This window comes from Mycteria americana, chromosome 5 (genome assembly GCF_035582795.1).
Source record: "Mycteria americana isolate JAX WOST 10 ecotype Jacksonville Zoo and Gardens chromosome 5, USCA_MyAme_1.0, whole genome shotgun sequence".
In the NCBI taxonomy this organism is placed as follows: Eukaryota; Metazoa; Chordata; class Aves; order Ciconiiformes; family Ciconiidae; genus Mycteria; species Mycteria americana.
The window spans coordinates 34501613-34521560 of record NC_134369.1 but is presented as its reverse complement, the minus strand read 5'-3'; the positions used below and the strand labels follow the sequence as shown (position 1 = coordinate 34521560).

The 19948-nt window shown below is 38.1% G+C and overlaps 1 protein-coding gene across 17 annotated transcripts in view; it reads left to right on the top strand.

Annotated features, from left to right (window-relative positions):
* The window catches only part of SIPA1L1 (signal induced proliferation associated 1 like 1), a 226756-nt gene that overhangs the window by 39347 nt on the left and 167461 nt on the right, over nt 1-19948 (top strand). Inside the window, exon 4 of one of the 17 annotated variants that reach the window (XM_075502881.1) lies at nt 18993-19190. The exons of the other annotated variants lie outside the window; for them this stretch is intronic. The gene's annotated coding sequence lies outside the window, so the exon portion shown is untranslated. The remainder of the gene's footprint in view (nt 1-18992; nt 19191-19948) is intronic. 17 annotated transcript variants of the gene reach the window in all.

Genomic DNA, 19948 nt, shown 5'->3' with positions numbered 1-19948 from the left:
TTCAGATGTAATTAGAATGCTTTGTGTAATATGCTTTGGTCCTAATACAAAGAAAACCCTGCAGCTTATTTGAAGAACAGTTTCTCTGCAGTTAGATTGGTCTGGTAAATAGTTTTAAAGTGTGTGTTTAAATGTATATAGTAAATGTTTTTAGGGCTCTCTGAGGGAGACCAGAAAGAGCACCCAGGTGAGCACCAGGCAGCACAGCAGCGCGGAACAGATACACAGGTTCTGGTTGAGACATGGCGTTGTCTTGGATCAGGTCCCTGTCTGTGACTCTTCTTTGTTTGGAAATATGGAAAACTACTATTTCTTTTATAGGGCCTAACTAGATGTTTGTGAAAAGCTTTGAGAAGCTTTTGATTAACGACTGTATGTAATATGTGATTATATCACACAGAATAATAGAGGGTAGGAGGAGAAAAATTGGCAATGTAATTCTCACAGCATTGTGAAAACTTAGGCTTTGTTCTTTTCAAATGCTGTCTTTACATTTAAACATCATTTCTTCTGCTGCTTCCCCCTAATCTCTAGCTCCTCCAAAACAAGAAAGAAGCATATCTACCTTTTTAAAAAAAGGAGGAAGAAAAAGTGTAGGGCATCTGTGTGCAGTTTTGGCTAGGTGTTGTTTTTTTTTTTTTTTTAAATGCAAACTGTTCTTGCCATATTCTGCTTTTACCAGCATTTGCAGCTGGTATATAGCAACTCAATCCATGAAAACTTACTGCTTTTTTTCCTTTTTTTTCTTTTTTCCTTTTTTAAAGGCACCAGTAACTGATGAAATTGTTCGCTTGTAGGCTTTTCAGTACCGGTTGCTTAACTTCATACAACTGTAGAGCAATACTCTGCCCCTCTAAGTTTAAAATTGAGTGGATATTGGTTATGAACCTCGGACACTGATTCCACCCCCCACCCCCCCCAGCTGTTTTTTCTGGTCTTCATTCACCATGGTAACCTCTTGGCTGGAGTTTTTTAGTCCCTTTTGCCTTTAACATGCACCCAGCTGTTTTTTGCAACAGAAAAGGAGTTCCTAAGCAGGCTCATCTGAGGAGCTGGCAGCTGTGGATGACAGAACCTGGGCTGGGATTTGGGAAGCTTGTTGGGGGTGTGGTGGAAAGACTTGCTTGGGAGGGCCAAGGACACTGCACTGCAGAAGCTTAGAAAAGCAGCAGCCAAATGGAGATGGCTGCTCTGCCATCCATCACGTGCCACAGGGCAGTGAAGTGGATTTGGTAAATGTGCTATCTGAAATAAGAGTGGGTGGAATTCTTCTTGAAGAACTTTTGTTTCTAATGTTTTGGCGTTAAAAAAAAAAAAAAGGGAACCCAGTAGGTGCAAATAATATGCTGGAGGCAGAAGCCAGTGGGAGAAGTTAGAAATTTACCTACCAAGGTCCTGACCATGGAGTACTTCCCTCAGCAAGAGTTCAGCAAGAGAAATAATGGTTTGTCAGCTGAATGTAGGTGGCTAGCAAGCATTTAACGTGCATGCTAGCATTTTTTGTCAGTAGTCGTGCTGGAATATAATGAAAAACAGTAATAATGGAGAACCGTCACTTTTATGGCAGCTTACCTGTGGGAGGCTTGTGATGAACAGAAGACTTCTCAGAAGTTTTGTCATCAGGGTAGTTTGAGAGAAGAAACAGGTTGCTTTGGTAGAAATATTAACTTATTCCCAAAAGGTCTTGTTTTTAATCTTTTTAAATCCTAAGTTGGTGCCACTGAGCAATAAATTCTTGCTTTCTCCAAGAAATTTGCCTTTGTGTTTTTGAGAAATACATAGCAATATTACTTTTTATACTGTATTTAAACAATGTCTTTGTAGTGGGTGAAGAAATGAAGCAGCTCAAGTATATGAACCTCTTGAAAAAAAAAGAAAAAACCCCCAAACCAAACCCTTCACCTTCTTCCTTAGCACAATAAAATTTTCTTTGTCTGAAGTGAAGCTCATTTTGGTTGAGTTGCTAAACATTCAGCTCCGTTACAGTGGCACAGTTTCACAGACCGTTTCTCAGAGGGGGTTTGGGTAAGGGTAGAAATTCTGTAACCTAAACATGTATTGCAGTTGAAGTGGAGGCCAGTAGGCAGTTGTAGATTGTATTTTGGCCATGTGATTTAGTTCACAAAAATCTAAGTTACAGGATTAGATTTATGTATATGTATGAAAATGTTTCATTGGTATTTTAGGTTTGTCTGCACTCTTTCTTCAGAGTGTTAATAGCACTTAAAATTGTTAAAAATTAATTTAGCATGCAAGAGACACCATTTAGCTGGAAGAGACACCATTACACTTTTTTTCCAGAAGATATGACTCCATTATGTTTTATGTATCTGGCAATACTTCTGCAGACCTTTATGGTATGAAGATGATGTAAGACACCTTTCCGCTTGTTTGGAATATATAAATTCCGATACATAGAATGTGGGGTAAACATTTCTTTTTAACAACGAAAATGAGTGGTGAAACAAGAATTTTCAAGTAATTGCAGAAAATGAAATGGAAGATGCAACAAAAAGGAGGAGATTGTGAGGAAAGTGGAGGTAAACTAGACCGTAAAGGTATGGCTTGAACTGTTGTAAAGAAGGCTTTACATTCAGAATCTCTTTCAGGTTGTGACAACAGGGCAACAGTAGCAACAGGGTTTTTTGTCTTGAATGAACTCCAAACCTTCCTTAAAGCCTGTCCATTATATTAGTAACAGAGTGCTAAGACCTGCTGTTTCTGCTATGCTGTCATTCTTATTGCCTGCAGGGTTAATGGGTTAAGAGAGGGACGTAGATTTCTTTCAGGTGAAAAAGGATTCCAGGGTAGATTCACATTTTAATCAATTTAAAATTTATTCTTTGTTGCAGTAGGACATGGACTGCTTTTTCTTAATGATCAGTACATTCAGCTGTGATGGATTCAAGCTACTCCTGGTGGAACTGAAAAACAAAGTGTTCTGTTGTGAAAATATGTTTTCTATAGTAAGGAAATCTTGGTCAGTGGCAGGACAATGTTTACTGTAATTACAGAAGACAAAAGGCATATTCATTCTTGATGAAAGATTTGGCTGATATATGGGAATTGATGTATACAGAGACCATCAGTAATTACCAACTCATATTTCAAGTCATTGTACAATTGTCAGTGGTGCCAAAGTTCAGAGGCTGGTGGCCAAGAGGCAATTAGAAGTTTATCACTTACCATTTCATTGGGTTAGCTTTCTACCTTCTTCCTGACTCTCGCTTTTTTTAAAACTATAACAGTAATAAATTATGTGAAATTAAAATACTTTATCAACCTGTTCATTTACATTGTAAATCTTGGCTTCTTTGCTCCATGCCTCTTCCTTTTCTGGGAAACAAACAAAACCAAAAAAGTTTCCATATAAGCTTTATTTAGTTAACTAACAGAGATACAGTGCTGAAATTTAAGTGTTGAGTTTTGTCAATTAACATAGTCAATATTGCTTAAGTCTAGCTGATGTTAGTGTAACAAAATGGTTGCGTACTGCACTAGAAACAAATGAGTTGCAATTATTTTTGGATGGGATGAGTCCAGATAAGCAGAAGTAAGACAATGGACAGAAAATACAATGTCACCTGAAAATTATTCACAGTCTTAGCAATTTTAAGGCAAAATTTGCTTTGGATTATTTGCACTTTTTTCCCTTCATGAAGTTCAACAGAAGCAACATATTTGATAAAACGGTAGGAGAAAATGAACTCTGTGTGTATCAGCTACTTGACAAAAGACCACAAACTTCAGTTCAGGCAGTTGTGATGTCTTCGGGCAATGTTATAAGACCAGGGAACGAAACCAGTAAGGTGCAACAGAAGAATCGTTCTTGTGTAATGATGAAGTCATAAGGTTTTAAAACTGAATTGTTTATACTGAAAGGCATGCTTCCTTGTAAACTTGAGCAGTTTCATAGCCCAAAATTCACGTGTACCAAATAACACCAAACAGGCTTTTTAAAAATGAAATGTTTGTTACGTGTTAACAGGGAAAGACTAGCTTTTCCCCATGAGCAATGTGGGTAGTATTAATACAATTTTAATGTGCCAATTTTCCTCTTCACTGTTAGAAACTTTCTTGGGCCCACTTGGAAATGTTGTTACTTCTTTTTATTTCATCTTGTAGTCTTGCCTTTTTTTGAAATTGAAAGTTAATATTAATATTGCCATCTTTTAAAAAATGGATCTCTTTATTAAACTCCAGGCCCCGAGTGCTAGTCAGTTGCAGCTACTAGCAGAACAAAAGCCTGAGACTCAGCAGAGTCTGGGAAACATTGCATTTGTGCCCTCTGAAAGTAAGTCAGAAACTTTCTGATTTTAAAAATGACCTATCAAAAAAAAAAACCACCAACCTGTGGAAGTTGGGCTTGTGCAGTTTTAACTTTCTGCTTTGAAAACCATTGCTGCTTGCTTTTTTAAATTTTTTTTTTAACCCTGCGTGTGTGAGCATTGTATGTTGTTGGTTCCCTTTTTCTTTACAGATATGTGCTTTGTGGAGTCTGTCAGGTTTTACTTCTAAGTGGTATCAGAGAGGCCAATATATATCTAATACTGATATATATCTAATATTATATTATATCTAATATAATATATCTAATATATATCTAATATTGATATATATCTAATATCAATAAGTAACAAGCTCCATTATGAGAGAATTAGAAAACCCCTCCATAAGCGTTCCTCCAGTACCTCCTCTTTCCCTGTTCCTCCCTTCTCACGGCGTTAGCCTGTGTCTGACTTGGCACTGCGCAGGTCAGCTAAGCCACTGGAGAGGTAACCCAGAAGGACGGGGCATGGAGGGGAAGGAAGTTGTCTGTCAGGTTACAGCTTGTGGCGGTAGCGAACTATTAGGTATTGTGGCTTGAATTAATCTGACTTCATCTCTTTAGGGATGTGTTTGTGGATTTAACTCATGATGTTTCATTCAGATTGGTTCTTTAATGTCTTCTCCAAGAGAGTGTGGTAGAAATGAGCACTGAAGACACTGTGAGAAGAGGGAATTGCACTTCTCTCTCATGGCGGGAGCTTGAAAACTTGGGGGTCTGGTGTTAACTTTGCTTCAGTTGTTACGGTTCACAAATATCTGAATATTGCTAAATCTTGCTAGTTTGTTTATTTTTTATATATATGCATGCATGTATAAAAATGCCATAACTTCAAGGAAGTGCCACCTGCCTTCATGGCACCAGGGCCAGCAGAGTATTTTGTGTAACTCTGAGATGGTGTGTGAAAACTGCGCTGCAGCAGTGTAACCGTTAAACTATTTCACTAGTACTTTGATTGCCTGTTGTTTCATTCGCTATCACTTGGCCAAATGACTGCCAGCTGGGAATTATTTTTGTTTCTTATTTGCCAGGCAATAGAGCCTTATAGAGGGGGGCTGTATGGGAGATGGCAGTGGGGAGGGGAAGTCTTTGTGGAGCTGCAATATATATATATTTAAAAGTTCAAAGAATCACATTTTGTAAGCGTAGGCTAATCTGTTATTTTCCCGGAGGGTAACCTGGCTTTCTCTAGTTAAATGGAATTAGCCAACCGTGTTTATGAGGATAAGCTCAAAACAATATGAAAGTTATATAGCTCTTTTTAAGGTTATTTTCTGATGCTTATCTTAAACTGTTGAAGCACGTAGTCTTTTTATTTTTTTGAGTCTCTTTAAAAATACGTTCTCCCACTTCTGTCAAAGTTTGTGTGTGAACAGTCCCAGTGTGGAGTAAAAAGCCTGAAAGATAAATAGGACAGCTGCTACTTAGGGCAGAAGGGAAAAAATGCGCTTTATAATTCTTGCACACATTTAAAAATGGGTTCACTGGGATTTTTCACTAATTAATTTTGTAAAGTAATTCGGCCCTTGGGATAATTTTAGGGGGTTGTAAATACTCAGAGTATTGGAGTTGAAAGAAAATTTTTCATGTGTTTGCAGAACTAATTCATTAAATGTTCTCCTGACAGTTAATTTTTCACATTGTGAATGGTGGTCATAATCAATATCTTGCCTTTCACAGCTACTCTGCTGCACCCTTTTTGGGGGGAAAAAAAACCCCACATCTGAGTTGGAATAATAGAGATGAGTCGAGGAAGCCTCGCTGAGAAATTGTATACCAGTTGTTGGGAAATAAATATTTTTTTTCTTTTGTGCCTTTCTAAGAAAAAAAATACAGTTAATTGGCTGGATGATGAAAGAACAGCTTTCTTGTTTCTTGAAAAAAAGACTCAAATTTTGAGTAGTAGAACAGAGTTTGATTAGAAGATCTGTTATAACTGATTAAAAGTGAGATTTGCATATTAAAAAAAGTTAGCAACATCTATTTTGCTAGGGAGTTTAGAAAGGAGTCTGGTGCTCGAGTGTGATGCTTCCCGAGAACAGAGCAGAATACTCTGAACTTTTTCTGTATTTCTTATTCCCGTTCTTTTTCAAACTACATATGTAGAAATAGGTGCTGTCACTTCAGAGGACTGTTGGATGTATTGAATGTATTGCAGTCCTGCTGCATCTTTTATTTTCTGGGGAAATGTTAGCTCTGAAGAAGTTCACCTTCAGGCAGCATGAGGAGTTGCATGGCATTTGATCTCATGGTGGCCCTGGACTGATCATCCTGTCTCCCTCCGCTGCTGCCCCCCCCCCCCCCATTAACTTCAGATGTAGTCAGGAGACATTAAGGACTTGAATGTTCTGCCTGAATGTTAGCGGCAATATTTGTTGGTATTTATCCAGGGATCATCCTCAAAGGGAAAATGAGGCCACCGACTGCCGCTGGTATGGGAATTGGGCTGTGAGCTGGAGCTGCAGCGATTCTTGGCAGCCAGGGCAGAGGATGGCACTATCCTGCAACGTGGTCCGTTCAGGCAGTGGTGCTTGAGGAGCACCAGGTCACACTGGTGAGGTAGCTCTCAGGGATGCCTTGAGTTAGCCCCAGGTAAATTCCTTTGTAGCACCGCTCCTGGTGTGATTACAAAGTTGATTTGGTTTGGTTTTTACCATCATCAAGCGAGGATGGGTGCAGTAGTTTGGCTTAGGTTGGTGGAAAACACTTCTGAGCATTGCTGGAGTGGAGGGGGCTTAAAACCCCTGAAGCTATGAATTTTGTCGTTTGGAGCAGATTTCCTTCACTGGTGGGTAAGGTCTTTTTAAAGTCACTTCCAGAAATTGCTGTCGCCTGCCTGCATTGCTCTGTGTGTGTCTGAGTCTTTTCTGGATCAGGTGTGTGTTACTAGGGAGACGATGAATTCCTGTGCTCTGACTGCAACGGCTTAAACCAACTGAAACATAGGGATTTGCGTACTGCATAATTAAATGATAACTTTACAGAATTTATGCAGATGAAATAGAAACAAGCAATCCAAACAAGGTGTTGCACAATTGAAAATGAACTTGTACATCCTTAACTATATGGCATCTTTCCCTCTGGCGGAGACAACGCCGTTTCGATATTAATTGCCTAATGCTTGCAGTATGACAAGTACTTTAGGTAATTATCTCAGGAACTGGCTTTGTTTTTGCTGCATCTAATACAAAGTAGGTCCTATTTTGATTTAATTTGTTACGCACTATGGTAATAGAAGTATTTAATAGTGTTTAATTCTTACTATGTGTGCTTTAAAATCACAGTCACAGGGAATTTTTATGTCCCTTGAGGAACATTTTGATACTCTTATTCCTGAAATCTAAGTAGTGTTTCACAATAAAATCAAACACTTTATGCTACACCCTGTATTTCATGTAGCTGCTGTTCCTGAGCATGGTGTTCACATTCCTTAATTGCTCTGTGACTATTCAGATATAACTCTTGTACCCTTTGCTGTCTAAATCATCTTGATGGTGGTGGTTTTTTTTGTGGAAATCTGTATGGTATGGCATGTCAAAGCATTAATTTACCATCTGACTGGCTGAAGACAGACTGCCTTTAGACAGTGAGGTGGCATAACTTGTTATATGAGATTTTTGTAGCTCACCAGAAGAGAGAATCATGATGTGATATATTTATGCATGCACACATCCTTCTTCTGGTGTTTGCCATTGTGATTATATAAAATGTTTCTTGGGTTTCATCAGCACATCAAGGGGGAGTTGGGCACTTCATTGCTGCTGGATGAATTTGAGTAATAGCCAAGCCTCTCTCGGGGAGGGACCTGCAAGCTAAGCTGCTCAAAGTTGAAAGCAAATCTTTCCTCTTATTTCTGAACTGACATCTGAAAGAAATAAGATTAGCTGGCGCTTCAGCCCTGTTTCACGGATTTTTAAAAATAGAATGAATGAAGGAAATCCCTCCTTGAACCCAAAGCTCCATAAAAAGATTCTTCTCAAATAACACATTATCCTTGCTCTTTCTATTCTGTGCTTTAATGGTCAAGGTGAAGGTAGAAATGCTGAATGAAATGGCCATTTAGTGTATTTTTCTCATACCCATGGGAACAAGAGTTTATACAGTAAAATTAATTTCACTTTTTTCAAATAAGATATTCCTTGGTTTCAGTAATTCATTTGAAAATGGAAAATAACAGTATAGATTTTTAAAAGGGGAATTTGGTGCTCGAAGAAGTGATATCATACTTAAAGGCATAATACAAACATTTTTCCCATGAGACTTCAGCACAAGTGCCTTTTAAATATATACGTGCCCAAAGTTCAGGCCATCAGTGGTTATGCCATGGAAAGGGGGAGAGGTAATAACTAGACACAGGAAACAGTGATACATGAAATGGAAGGTGAAATTCCGTGCTGCTCCTGATGGCTGGAAGCATCAATTGTACTACGGATTTTGTGCTTAGGATGGCTGTGCTATAGGGGTCCTTCTATAGGGTATATAGGAGGACTCCTAGCAGAGTGCTTTTTATTTCGGTTTTCCAAAGCCTGGAGAGCCTAGTTCTCTGGGCTATCTGTTGTGAAGAGACACTAGAAATAAAAAGGCATGCCACAAGGTAATACGCTGGGTATCGCAGATGGGGGAACATTTTCTCTTCAGACTAACTGCAAAATTCCCCATGTACCTTCCCGCTTCCAAAACTGTTGTTATTCCTAAATCTTTATTATGTCGGTCTTATCCCTCTTCTGGTCTTCCCTTCCTACTTAGCAGAACACCACCATAGTTGTGCTCTTAAGATCCTCAGAGTGGATACTCTTCAAAATCTCAGATGGCTACGCTTTCTGGTGTTTTCTTTTTAGAGGTCAAGATACTTCTGCCTAACTTAAAAGCCTTGTATAACTCTCCCTGGCTGTGTTTGCTCTTCTAGTGAGTAAAGCTTTGATTCTGGGGGTAGGAGGATATATATATTTTTTTTTTTCTTTCTTCTGTGAGATATCTCTATATCTACAGATATATATGCACACACACTTGATTATTCTGATATATATTATAAAAGTAAAGTAAAATAAATCAGAAATTATGCATCTTTCCATAAAGTGTGCAACTACCTAGATAGAGAGGAGTTATGCTAGTACAGGTTCATTAATGCAGTGTTGGTTAAAAGGCTAGGCCTTTCTTGGTTTATAAGCAGCTATGCTTGATCTTAAGTGTAAAACTCAAGGTAATGATACACTTTTTGTGCAACAGTGCATGGACCTTCTCAGTAGTACTAAATAAAAATTTTAATTGCTTGGAGGAAACTTACACAAGCTGGAATACGGACAGTGTTTCTTCCTGTTGCTGGGAGTAGGAAAACAAACTGGTCAGCTCTCTCCTGCTATAAGACTATTTCAGGTTTGACAGCAACTAAACTGATCTTATCAAAGAGGAAGAGCAAGTACTGACAAAACATCTTTTCCTTCTGGGATGGGCTATTCCCATGAATTTGCAGTTTGAATGTAATTTTGTATGGCTGAAAGCTGAAGTATATGGTCATAGTAAATGTGACACCTCAAGGCAAAGAGAGAGTTTTATTCATAGTTGCATTTTGAAATAGTATTGTGATTTGGCACTGAAGTAAAGTACACATTTGGCATACAACTTAAGTGCATAAGTCATATTTCCAGAATTGCTTTGGTCTTTTTCTGTTTCGGATGTTACGAAATGCATGCTTCATTGATAATGAAAAATTATAATACAGTGAATGTGGAGAAAATTAATTAGGAATGACTGCTTTTCTAATTACTTATGATAGAAATTGGAAGACTTGAGCCTGAAAATGAGAAGTCTTAGATCTAGGTTTTCTTCTTGTCTGTTCACATCTTGTCCAACACTTTATATTAATTAAATCGGATCTAATGTTGCTCTTGCCTTTCTGATGTATACTGGTGCTGTCTAATGGAGAAGGTATCTGTTAGTAATGCAGTAAGTTTAAGCTAGCAAAATCAATTGATATGGTAACACTCATAACTAATGACTGTAGCGATAAACTTAGGACTGTTTTGGTTGTTGTAGTCTAATTTTCATCTTTTTAAAGTGTTGACAGTGAGTACATGTGAGTTTACTAATAGTCTGCCTAGTATAAAGAAAGATTTACATTGTTGGAAATATATTTCTGTCATGTGGACATTCAAAATTGAGTATGTTTAAGATGTTAAAAGAATAATGGTTTGAAGGGACCACTAGACGTCATGTAGTCCAGTGCCAGGATGAAGTGAATCCAGGTTGCTCAGGACTTTTTGCAGGTAAGTATTGGCTGTTTCCAAGGGTGGAGTTTCTACAAACTCTCTAGGCAGCCTGTAGCAGTGTGTTCGGTGTTCCTGTCCTGTCCAGTAAACAAGTTGCTCTGTGTTCATTTTGACATTTTATTTCTGTGTGAGTAATGAAGGCTTCTGGATTCTTGGGGTCTATAAGAGCTGTCTGGCACTGGACCTCTGGTATCTCTTGTTGGGACACTGGTGTGAAAGACCTTTGGATCCACTGTAGTTGTAGAGAATGTAGCCGGGACCGAACTTCAGAGTTCATTGGTTTGCTCAGTGCTAGGAATGAAAGTCACAGCAGGTACTTTATCTACAAAGCAATGCACAGATGGAAAGACCCAATGGAGAACTGAAATAAGTAATTGACTTTTGATTACTTGTGGAATGACTTATTGAGGCTAAGGATTATTTGTGCTTTAGTACTCTTTCCGCTTCACCCGAACCACTCATTTCATTCTTTATGACCTCATATTGTCCTTCCTTTTGGTAAGACATATGCGATATTTATTATATGAAAACATAGGCTACATGTTTTGTTTTATTCATAGTTACCCAATTTACTACTCCTTTTTCCCCCTTTACTTTGATACTTAACACCTGACTATATCTAGAAACTTTCCTGGGTGCTTGGCTCTCTTATTATTAAAAGAGGTGGAGCAGCTAGTCAAAATTAAGACTGCTTATGTAAAAAAATCATATGCTTAATTATTCACTAAATGTTTCCTCAACTTTGGTCTAAACATACTTATCTGGAAAGTGTCATTGTCCTAATACCATGCTATTCCTTGGATGATTGCTCCCAGTATTTGGTAATGTAGTTGCAGGAGGGCAGTAATGTCTACTATTTAAAGTAATAAAAAGAAAAAAAGAAAATCTTTCTGTCTTGATTTAGTAGTAGTATGCTTCCCTTTACATAAAAATAAAAGTGGTTCTTGAGCAATAGTAAGTTGCTAAGTTGTGTTCTGGGTTGGTGGTCTGGGCATGCTTGTACATTGCCTGAGACCATGAACGTGGAAAACTATAGCACTCCAGCTGTGAAACTCCCAGTAACTGGCTTTCTTGTGTCCCAGAAAAGTGCTCCATTGAGACCAATTTCAGTAGGACGTGCTTCTTTCTTTGGGTTGTACTTTGTTGTTGAATGACTAGACTGGATGTTCCTGCCCATCTTGGCTTGTCCGTTGGTTAGAAAAAGGACTTGTAAGAAATTATAGAATCCTTCTGTTATTTGACATGCATCCAATTGTGTGATTTTTTACAATAATCAGGTTGAGAGTGCCCCATCAGAAGGCCATTGTAAACCTTAGCCTAGCGCTGGAATTCCCATCTGAATCTTCAATTTATGTTGCCATGTCTAGTGTATAAACTGGAGCCCTTGCTCTTGTTACCCTTTGCAACAGGGAGGGGAGTAGTGAAGACTGTCTAGCTTCCAGAGGTGTGTAAACGTGACCGTGTCAACCGTAACTGCCAAGAGATATTCCAAGAGAAAGGAAGCTGTTAAGCTGGAGAACAATATTTAATTTGGCAGTAACTTTTATGTTGGTATTTCTAGGGAGCTATTAGCTAATATTATGGGGAATAAAATTGTAGTCCAGGAAACACGTGGGGCTCTGAAACTTTGAAACTTAAGTAGTAAGAAAGAGCACATCCCCTGTGTGACCAGATGTGGGTGTCCAAGCCTGGATGCAGACCTTGGTTACCAGATGAAAGAACCTGTCTGTCTATAACTGGGAAAGTTTAATCATACCTTTACATCATTTCTGGAGCCTGTCTTTTACAAGTGACTGAGGCAAAGCTCTAAAGTGTTCTGTTTAACTCAGATATTGCAGAAGTTTCCATAATCCAGATTTTATAGATTTGTGGATACATGTTAAGCTTGTAATACTGGGCATTGCATTCCCATCTATTCATATAATTTTGGAAGCCAGAGATGTAGACAATGATTGTAAAGAGTTTTTGCTTGTAATTAAATCTTTAATTCATCATGTAGTAGGTAAAATTTATCTGGTTGATACAATAAATTTTTTTATAAAAACAGGATGTCTGATATTTAAAATAGTCCTCAGTTTGATTTTTCTTCTTTTTTTTCCTTCCATAAGAGGTTATTTTCTGTCATTTTCCAAATGTGGCAGTTCTCAAACTGTTGATTCTTCCCTCTTTTCAGTGAGGTTCTTACTGTCAAGGCTTCTTGCAGTCCTTCGTGTTGGTGTCAGACATGCTATTGAAAAAGAAATGTGCAATTCCTGCCCCCCCCCCCCCCCCCCAAAATGTGTGTTAGTTCCAGGGTGTTCTAGTCAGTTTTTCGATTAAGATACACCTTAAAATAAAGCCATTGTGTTGGATGTCCCATTTTAGCAAAACTACTTTCTAGGAAATATTCAGAAATCTGAAATTTGCAATTGCAAATCAAATTGCCCCTTTTGTGAGGGGCTGCCCTGTGGTATCCTCATTACAGAATCAAGGAAACATATCTTTGTATACTTGCATTTCAAAATTTTTTGGCTTGTTTCTGTTATGGATGGGCTGTATGTTTGTCCTGCAGATTATTTATTTGTGGGCTGAAGTTTGGTAATACCATTGAAACACTCAATCATTTAGACTTGTGCTGGGGTTGGGGGCTAGACTGACCTCTTGGATCACTGAGAATTTTGCAAAGTATCTAGTTCAGACAACTAAAGCCATATGGTGTTTAAGGTCTTCAAGACCAAAACACAAAACCTCCACACCTTTTCTTTACTATCTCCAAACCCAGTTTGTCTATATGCCTTAGAAGCTAGCCTTATTGTAGCTCCTTTTCTAAATGAGTTCTGTCACTTTTAAGCATTTTGCCATTCTTTTCGGTGAAAGGCATGTCTTGTTGCTGTTTCCTCTGCAGTCTACGTGTGCTTTTTTTCTCCGTGTGTTCTTACTTACCATGTGTTATAAGGGATACAACAATGCAATAGCATATGCAGGGATAGAGACTGCTGTGTAAGGTTTTTTCAGAGAGATGCAGAAAGGCAAGCAGAACAAGGAAATCTACAACAGTATGGCAGAATGGTCATAGTAATTTGGGTATGAGCAAAATAAGGTCACATTTTAGGTTACTCCTAAATGGAGAAGAGCAGGATTTCTTGGAATTAGCGACAAAATCCCAAGTGATACTGGAGTTAAAATAATCCATAGTATGACAGTGCATGGAAAGAATCTGAAGTTGGTGGAGGCTTCAAGCTAGTTTTCTGCACTAACTAGCCTGCTTTTTGGGTTATCGCAATCCAAATCTATTGGCTTATTTCTATCACCTGCATTTATGTAGTTTGATCGCTAGAATTCTTATGTAGATACTGATTTAAAGGATGTTAGAAGGACCACAGCAGTCAGTATTTAAATCTCCATTCTGAGAGATCTGTTTCCTTTTTAAAAGGAGAGTGAAATACAGGCACTTCATATCTAGGCATGGGTTTATTTGTGGTCAAACAGTTATATTTATTCATCTCTCTAACCTGTTTGCTTTTTCTTATGAACAGGAAGGGAATTTGAAATGCACAACAATCTCAAGGAACATGATGACTTCAGTGACTCATCTGTTTACTCTAAAACATACTGTGAATAGGTTCCATGCTAACTGACAGGGTATGGCTTCAATGAAATTCTGACTATTTAAAACTCAAGGTCTGAATATACAAAAACAATTAATATGAGATCTGTCTGACTGTGCCTTGGACGTTCCACTTCTGGGACACACCAGAGGGAACTTCCCGTGGTGCAGTTAGGAGCACTCATGCACCACTTCCTACGGCTCCGTCATTGCTCCAAAATCTTCTAAGGGTGAGGCGAGAAAAACGAATACGGCAGTCTCTGTTGCCTCATTTCTGTCCAACCACAACAATTTTGCTCTTGAATTTCAGATCAGAACTGCAACCATAGGGAGTGCCAGGTCTGATTGATGTGATGGGCACACCCAGGGTGTATGCTGAGGGAGTATCAGGGGTTTGTAACTCCTACTCATGATGTTTCATTAGTTTATCTTAGAATAGAAGAGTATCTCCTAGCTCATCTGTTTTTACCCTTAGCTGCCTGGACCGTAGGACTCAAAAGGGAACTTCAGTTATCTTCTACAAATGCAAAATCTGAAATCAATTATCAGGGGGGAAAAAAATACCCCAAACCTGAAAATATTAACTACAGTGGTATTCAGCTGAATCTTATTTATACAAGGCTGGGTGTAGCTGCCAGCTAGGAGAGAAGAGGGAGAGGTGCAGCTGTGCATACATGAGCCAGAGCAAACAGCTGCCCTGGTGATCCCGGTGGGGCTGCATTAGCCCTTCTTATGCCACACTGGTGGACCTGTACTTATCTCTGAGCATACACTTGGGACCAATAGCAGTGTGGCATCACTGAAAATGAGCTTTTTATTGATAAATTTAATCTTACTTGAGAGGCATGTGAAAGTTGTTTTCAAGCAATAAAGAGTGCTGCTCACTTCGTTCTGGTATAGCGAGTGGATTTCTCAGTTCAACCAGAAGAGATTTAGATGGGGAAGAGATGTTTCTTGCGTCATTTGTCGGTTAACAGTTATAAAAGAGCTCTCTTATATTGGCAAAACAAGTTAGAAGGTTTCAGCCTTTCGTGAAAGACCTACCATACGCTGTTTTTTAGACAGGGTGATATTTTCCTTGGACTGCACTCTAAATTTTTCATTTTCAATTTGTGTACTTATTAATATTTTTTTTCCCAAAACATCATGCTTATAAAGGAAAAACTAGGCAATATGCCTGAGATGTTGTGGTGTTTTTTTTTTTTTTTTTAAATAGGATTGGGACAGGATTTTTCCACCAATGCTTTAATTGAAGTAGCTAAAATCAGTGTACTGCATTTCTTCTTTAGTATTTCAAATTTGGAGGCAGACTATATTGAAAATACACCTTCAAGTAAAAACAGACTTTGCATTCCTGCTCTAGGTTTAAAGAAATGGAGTGCAAGAAAATGGGAAGGTAGGTTTTATGCTCAATGTATCTTCTTACAGATAATGTCTTCTGGTAGATTCACCAGTTTGAATCCTGCTACAGAACACTGAGATTTCGATAAACAGCTTGTGCAGTCTCTTCCTGCATACAGAATTGGGACATCCTGGGAATATTTTTATGTATTATATAGAGCTTGTTAGTACTGAGGAATGGGTGATTGTGTATTCCATGATAGTGGTAATGCAGAAACAACATTGCAGTGCAGTTGCTGATAAGTTTCTTTCTTTTATTCCTTGCACAACCCTGTTTATGCATTGCTGTTTACCTGAAATAGCTAATTTTGTGAATGTGACTTTCTGTCCTGCAAATACACTTTTGGCTGCATCTCTGAAGATATTTCTTGTCAGGTGTGACTAAATTCCATTGTCTTAGTATAATGTAAACAGTGTTGGAAAAAAGAGGAAAACTCACCATGAAAGTATCTGATTTTTAGCTATAAAACAGCGACCTTTCTTTTTTTTTCTTTGAGAATAGGCAGAATTTCCTGAGCAGACTACCTGAAAGTCATTCTGAATTCCTAATGTTCTATAATATTCTAATTATCTAGGGCTGACCCAAAGCAAAGATGCTTTCCTTTGACTAAACAGGAAAAAAAAATTGTTCTGTTTTAAAATATTTTCCACTTTATACAGTTTAGCAGAAATTTTATTTTACCTTAACAGTCAGCAGCAAAGCTCAACTAGAATTAAAAGCAGGGAATAGCTAGAACAATGTATTAGGAATGAATGAATGAATATGTTAAAGGTACTCCAGACAACATCTGTGAACAGGTTGGCAAAATAAAACTTCATGTGAGTTTTCTCAAGTCAGGGATACATATTTTTGCTTATTGTCTATTGATTTACAGGTATTTTTGGGAGGGGTTTGGGATGTTTTATAGGTAGTGCATACTTCCTTGTTCAAATTCCAATATGCTAATTTTATAGTCACCTTTAATATTTGCTTAAAATGAATGAGTCAACTTGTGTAATACAAATGGATGAGCAGATGAATATTGAATGAACGTGTTTATTTTGGAATTCCCCCTCCCCAACTTGTTTTAAGATCATGGACAAGTCACTTAAAGTTAGGGGTTTTTTTATGTTTTCTAAGAAAAGGTATCTGCCTTGAGGATAATGTTAGTTCCTGATTGTAACAACACGAGAGCATGTATTTGTGAACAGTCTAGTTAGCTTCAGCAAGAATATTCCTATAAGTAAAATTACTCATGAGCATTGCAGGGGTCTGGGTGGTTGGTTGTTTTTGTTTGTTGTTGTTGTGTGGTGGGTTTTTTTTTGTTTGTTTTAAATCTAGATTTTATAAGGTTTTAAAGTGGTAGTTTGTCAAGGGTTATGTAGCATTGTTACCTATGGCTTCATAGGTAGAAAATAACCTGAATTGGTCTTGTTTCTGGAAGCCAGTTTGAGAACTGTTGACACTTTGTGTTCTGCTCTGGTTTTGAGATGTTAGTGGAACTGTGAAGAGCAACTGGCAAGGTTCTTGAGGTGCTGGCTTCCCTCATGGCAAAGCAGGGAAGTTATCTGTACCTGAAGCTTTTATTTAATTTTAATCTGGCATAAGCTGAGTGACCAGTTCTACCAGCCACAAAAGCCAAAAACCTGCAACAGCCTTTAATTTATATTCACACATGAATGCTGTGTAATTCTTGTTGTTGTTTGCCTGTTTCAGAGGTTCAGTGCAAAGCTTCCTCACTTACCCTTTCTCACAAGACCTGGAAATCTAACCTTTTATAAAGGTCACGTGTTCAAAAAAGTGATGATTGTTTCTTGGGGTGTACCTTTTATGAGCACTTTCTTAAAAGCAGGAGGACTTATCTACTATTTAGTCTTCACACTTACATAGCAAGTATCTGTCTCCATGTACTGTTTCACAACATGCTCCAATTTAACCTGCTTTTTTCAGGCTTGTCCTCTTTTTCTCTGAGCTCAGAGTACCTCTTAAGGTGACAGCATTTATCATGTTATAAGTTCGTTGGAAAGAAAGACCAGACACTTTCTTTAAAAGAAGATATTTATAGAAACATTGCAATGTACAAATTCATCTCTAAACCCTAGCATTCCCCTTGATACTGGATAAGATTTTTTTCCTTGAGCTTGGTTTGCAGAATTGTTTCTTTGCACTTGTTGTCTCTTTTCTCTTTTCTCTTACATGTGTTCAAGTGTTTCCAAATTCCTGCTTGGTTTACAATGCATTATTTCCACCAGTGGCTTGGTTGGTAATGGCAAGATCATGTGGTAGGCATAAAGCTTCAGAGGCACAGATATCTGTGTCATACAACTAGAAGTAATTTTGGTAAATGCAACTTTTGCCTTGCTGCAGATGTGTAAAGCCAGGCAGGGTGGCATGCCTGGTAACATGAGATTCTAGTTATGTTGAGTAAAGTGTATGTAAAGTCACCTGGAACTTCACTTTTTAACTACCATTGTCTACCAGAGTTCCCCAATTATTTCTATATTATTAGAAACAATACTTTTGTTTGCTGTCTTTGTCCAACTCTATAGGCTTTAATGTATTCATACCTTATACATTTAGTTCCTGTAGTCTCTCTAGATGTGACATCAAGCTATGGCGCTTGCAAAGCCCACCAAATCCAGTATTTGCTGTTATGATTTTAGTATTTGTTTTAGTTCTAGGATTTTTCTGCTTAGCTCATGGGATAAAAGACCATGATCACTGGCTACTGTAATGCCTCTTTGCTTGGAGTTTGGGGTTAGGAATATGACCTCTGTTTTATCTGCATGGCAAAAGGATGCATTTTGAATTGATGTATTTTTTTACATTTTTGATTAAAGGTCAGAATTACGCAATCAGTCTGATGCTAAAATAATCTTGTGTGATTTAACTTCTTGTTGATATTCAGCCTTTTTCCCTACTGTGACAGTAATGCCTGTATTAATGCACATATGTGAGCAAAACTGATTGGATTGCATGAGAATTCAAATAATTATTTCCCTTCTTTCACCTCCCCAAATGGAAAAAGAGTCAATAGAAATGAGCTGCAGCAGTGTCCTGCAATCATCAGTCCAAAAATCAGTCATTTATTGAACGCTTCTGTTTTATTCTGTGGGTAAAAAGGAAGATGGCAGTGTGCGTTTTATTTACATTTTAGGACATCTGGTAAAACTAGTAGTGAGTATGGATTTAAGTCAACGTAATGTATATTTGGTTATATGAACGTAATGTAGATTTGGGTATGTGGCCAGCAGTGGCCTTGTGGAATGCAGCTGGGTGCAAATGAGAGCTGTGAATGAAATGTCTGGGGCATCTGAAATGCAAACATCCACCACTTCTGGACTGACTCGTTAGTGTCTTGTGCATGAATAGACTTATATGTGGGTTTACAAATGTAAGCAAAAGGTATCTGAAAGAAACGTCGTTGTCCAGAATGGTGAAATTGGATAGTGCTCTTCCTACAAGATGTACTGAGTGCGTCACCTCCAGCAAGAACTGAGACCACAGCTGAGCTGCAGCTTCTGTCTAGCCACGAAGGCCAAGCATTCTTCTTGCCAAAAGCATGTAACCAGAAGATCGGACATGGATCTCTTTGGCAAAGTTTGCATTTGAGTTTACAAAGTTCATCAGGTATCTTGTGCTTTATAGAGGTCCTCAATGCTAACTCCCTGCATTTGTTGCCCTTAAAACAGAACAAAGCAAGTGCTGTTTCATCATCAAGCACTGGATATGAAACATTTTGAAAAAGTTGTTAAAAGTATAAGCAACAAACTAGGAAGAACTTGAAAGATTTGAGGGTCAATTTGTTTAATATATGCTATAGTCTTTGCACCTAAAAGAAACCTATTTTTTTCTTGATCCCTCTGGATTTGTAACTTCTGTTGCAATGGTGAGATCTTTTTTAGTATGTTTAATGCCCTGTTTCTACATAGATCACTACTTCTTTAAAGTATCTCTCATGTTAATATGCCCCCAAGTGCCCCTTCTATCTGAATGATGTACGATCCCTGCCTGTTTCCTGGAATCTAGTCTTCTGTTCTGGCCAGATCTCCTGGAATAAGCTGCTGTGAGCACCTAACGTTGGAATAATGGTAATGCAGTAGTCTGAAGGTTTGGTTTTTTTTGTTTTTTTTTTGTTTTTTTTTTTTTTCCTGAGACCTGTTGCTTACATGATAACTTAGTCTTTGGGATGCTCTTTTCCATGTAAGCTACACTTCCAGGTCTTTCCCTGTGAATGCATCTAATTAAGAAATACAGCATTTTCTTCAGTTGCATAGTGTTTGAGGTGTCCTGGTATCTTTTCTTCTGAAGCATTCATTTAACTAAACCTATCATACTCTCTTTTGGTACACATGACAGTCAAATTCCTTCAAATACATGTCACTTCT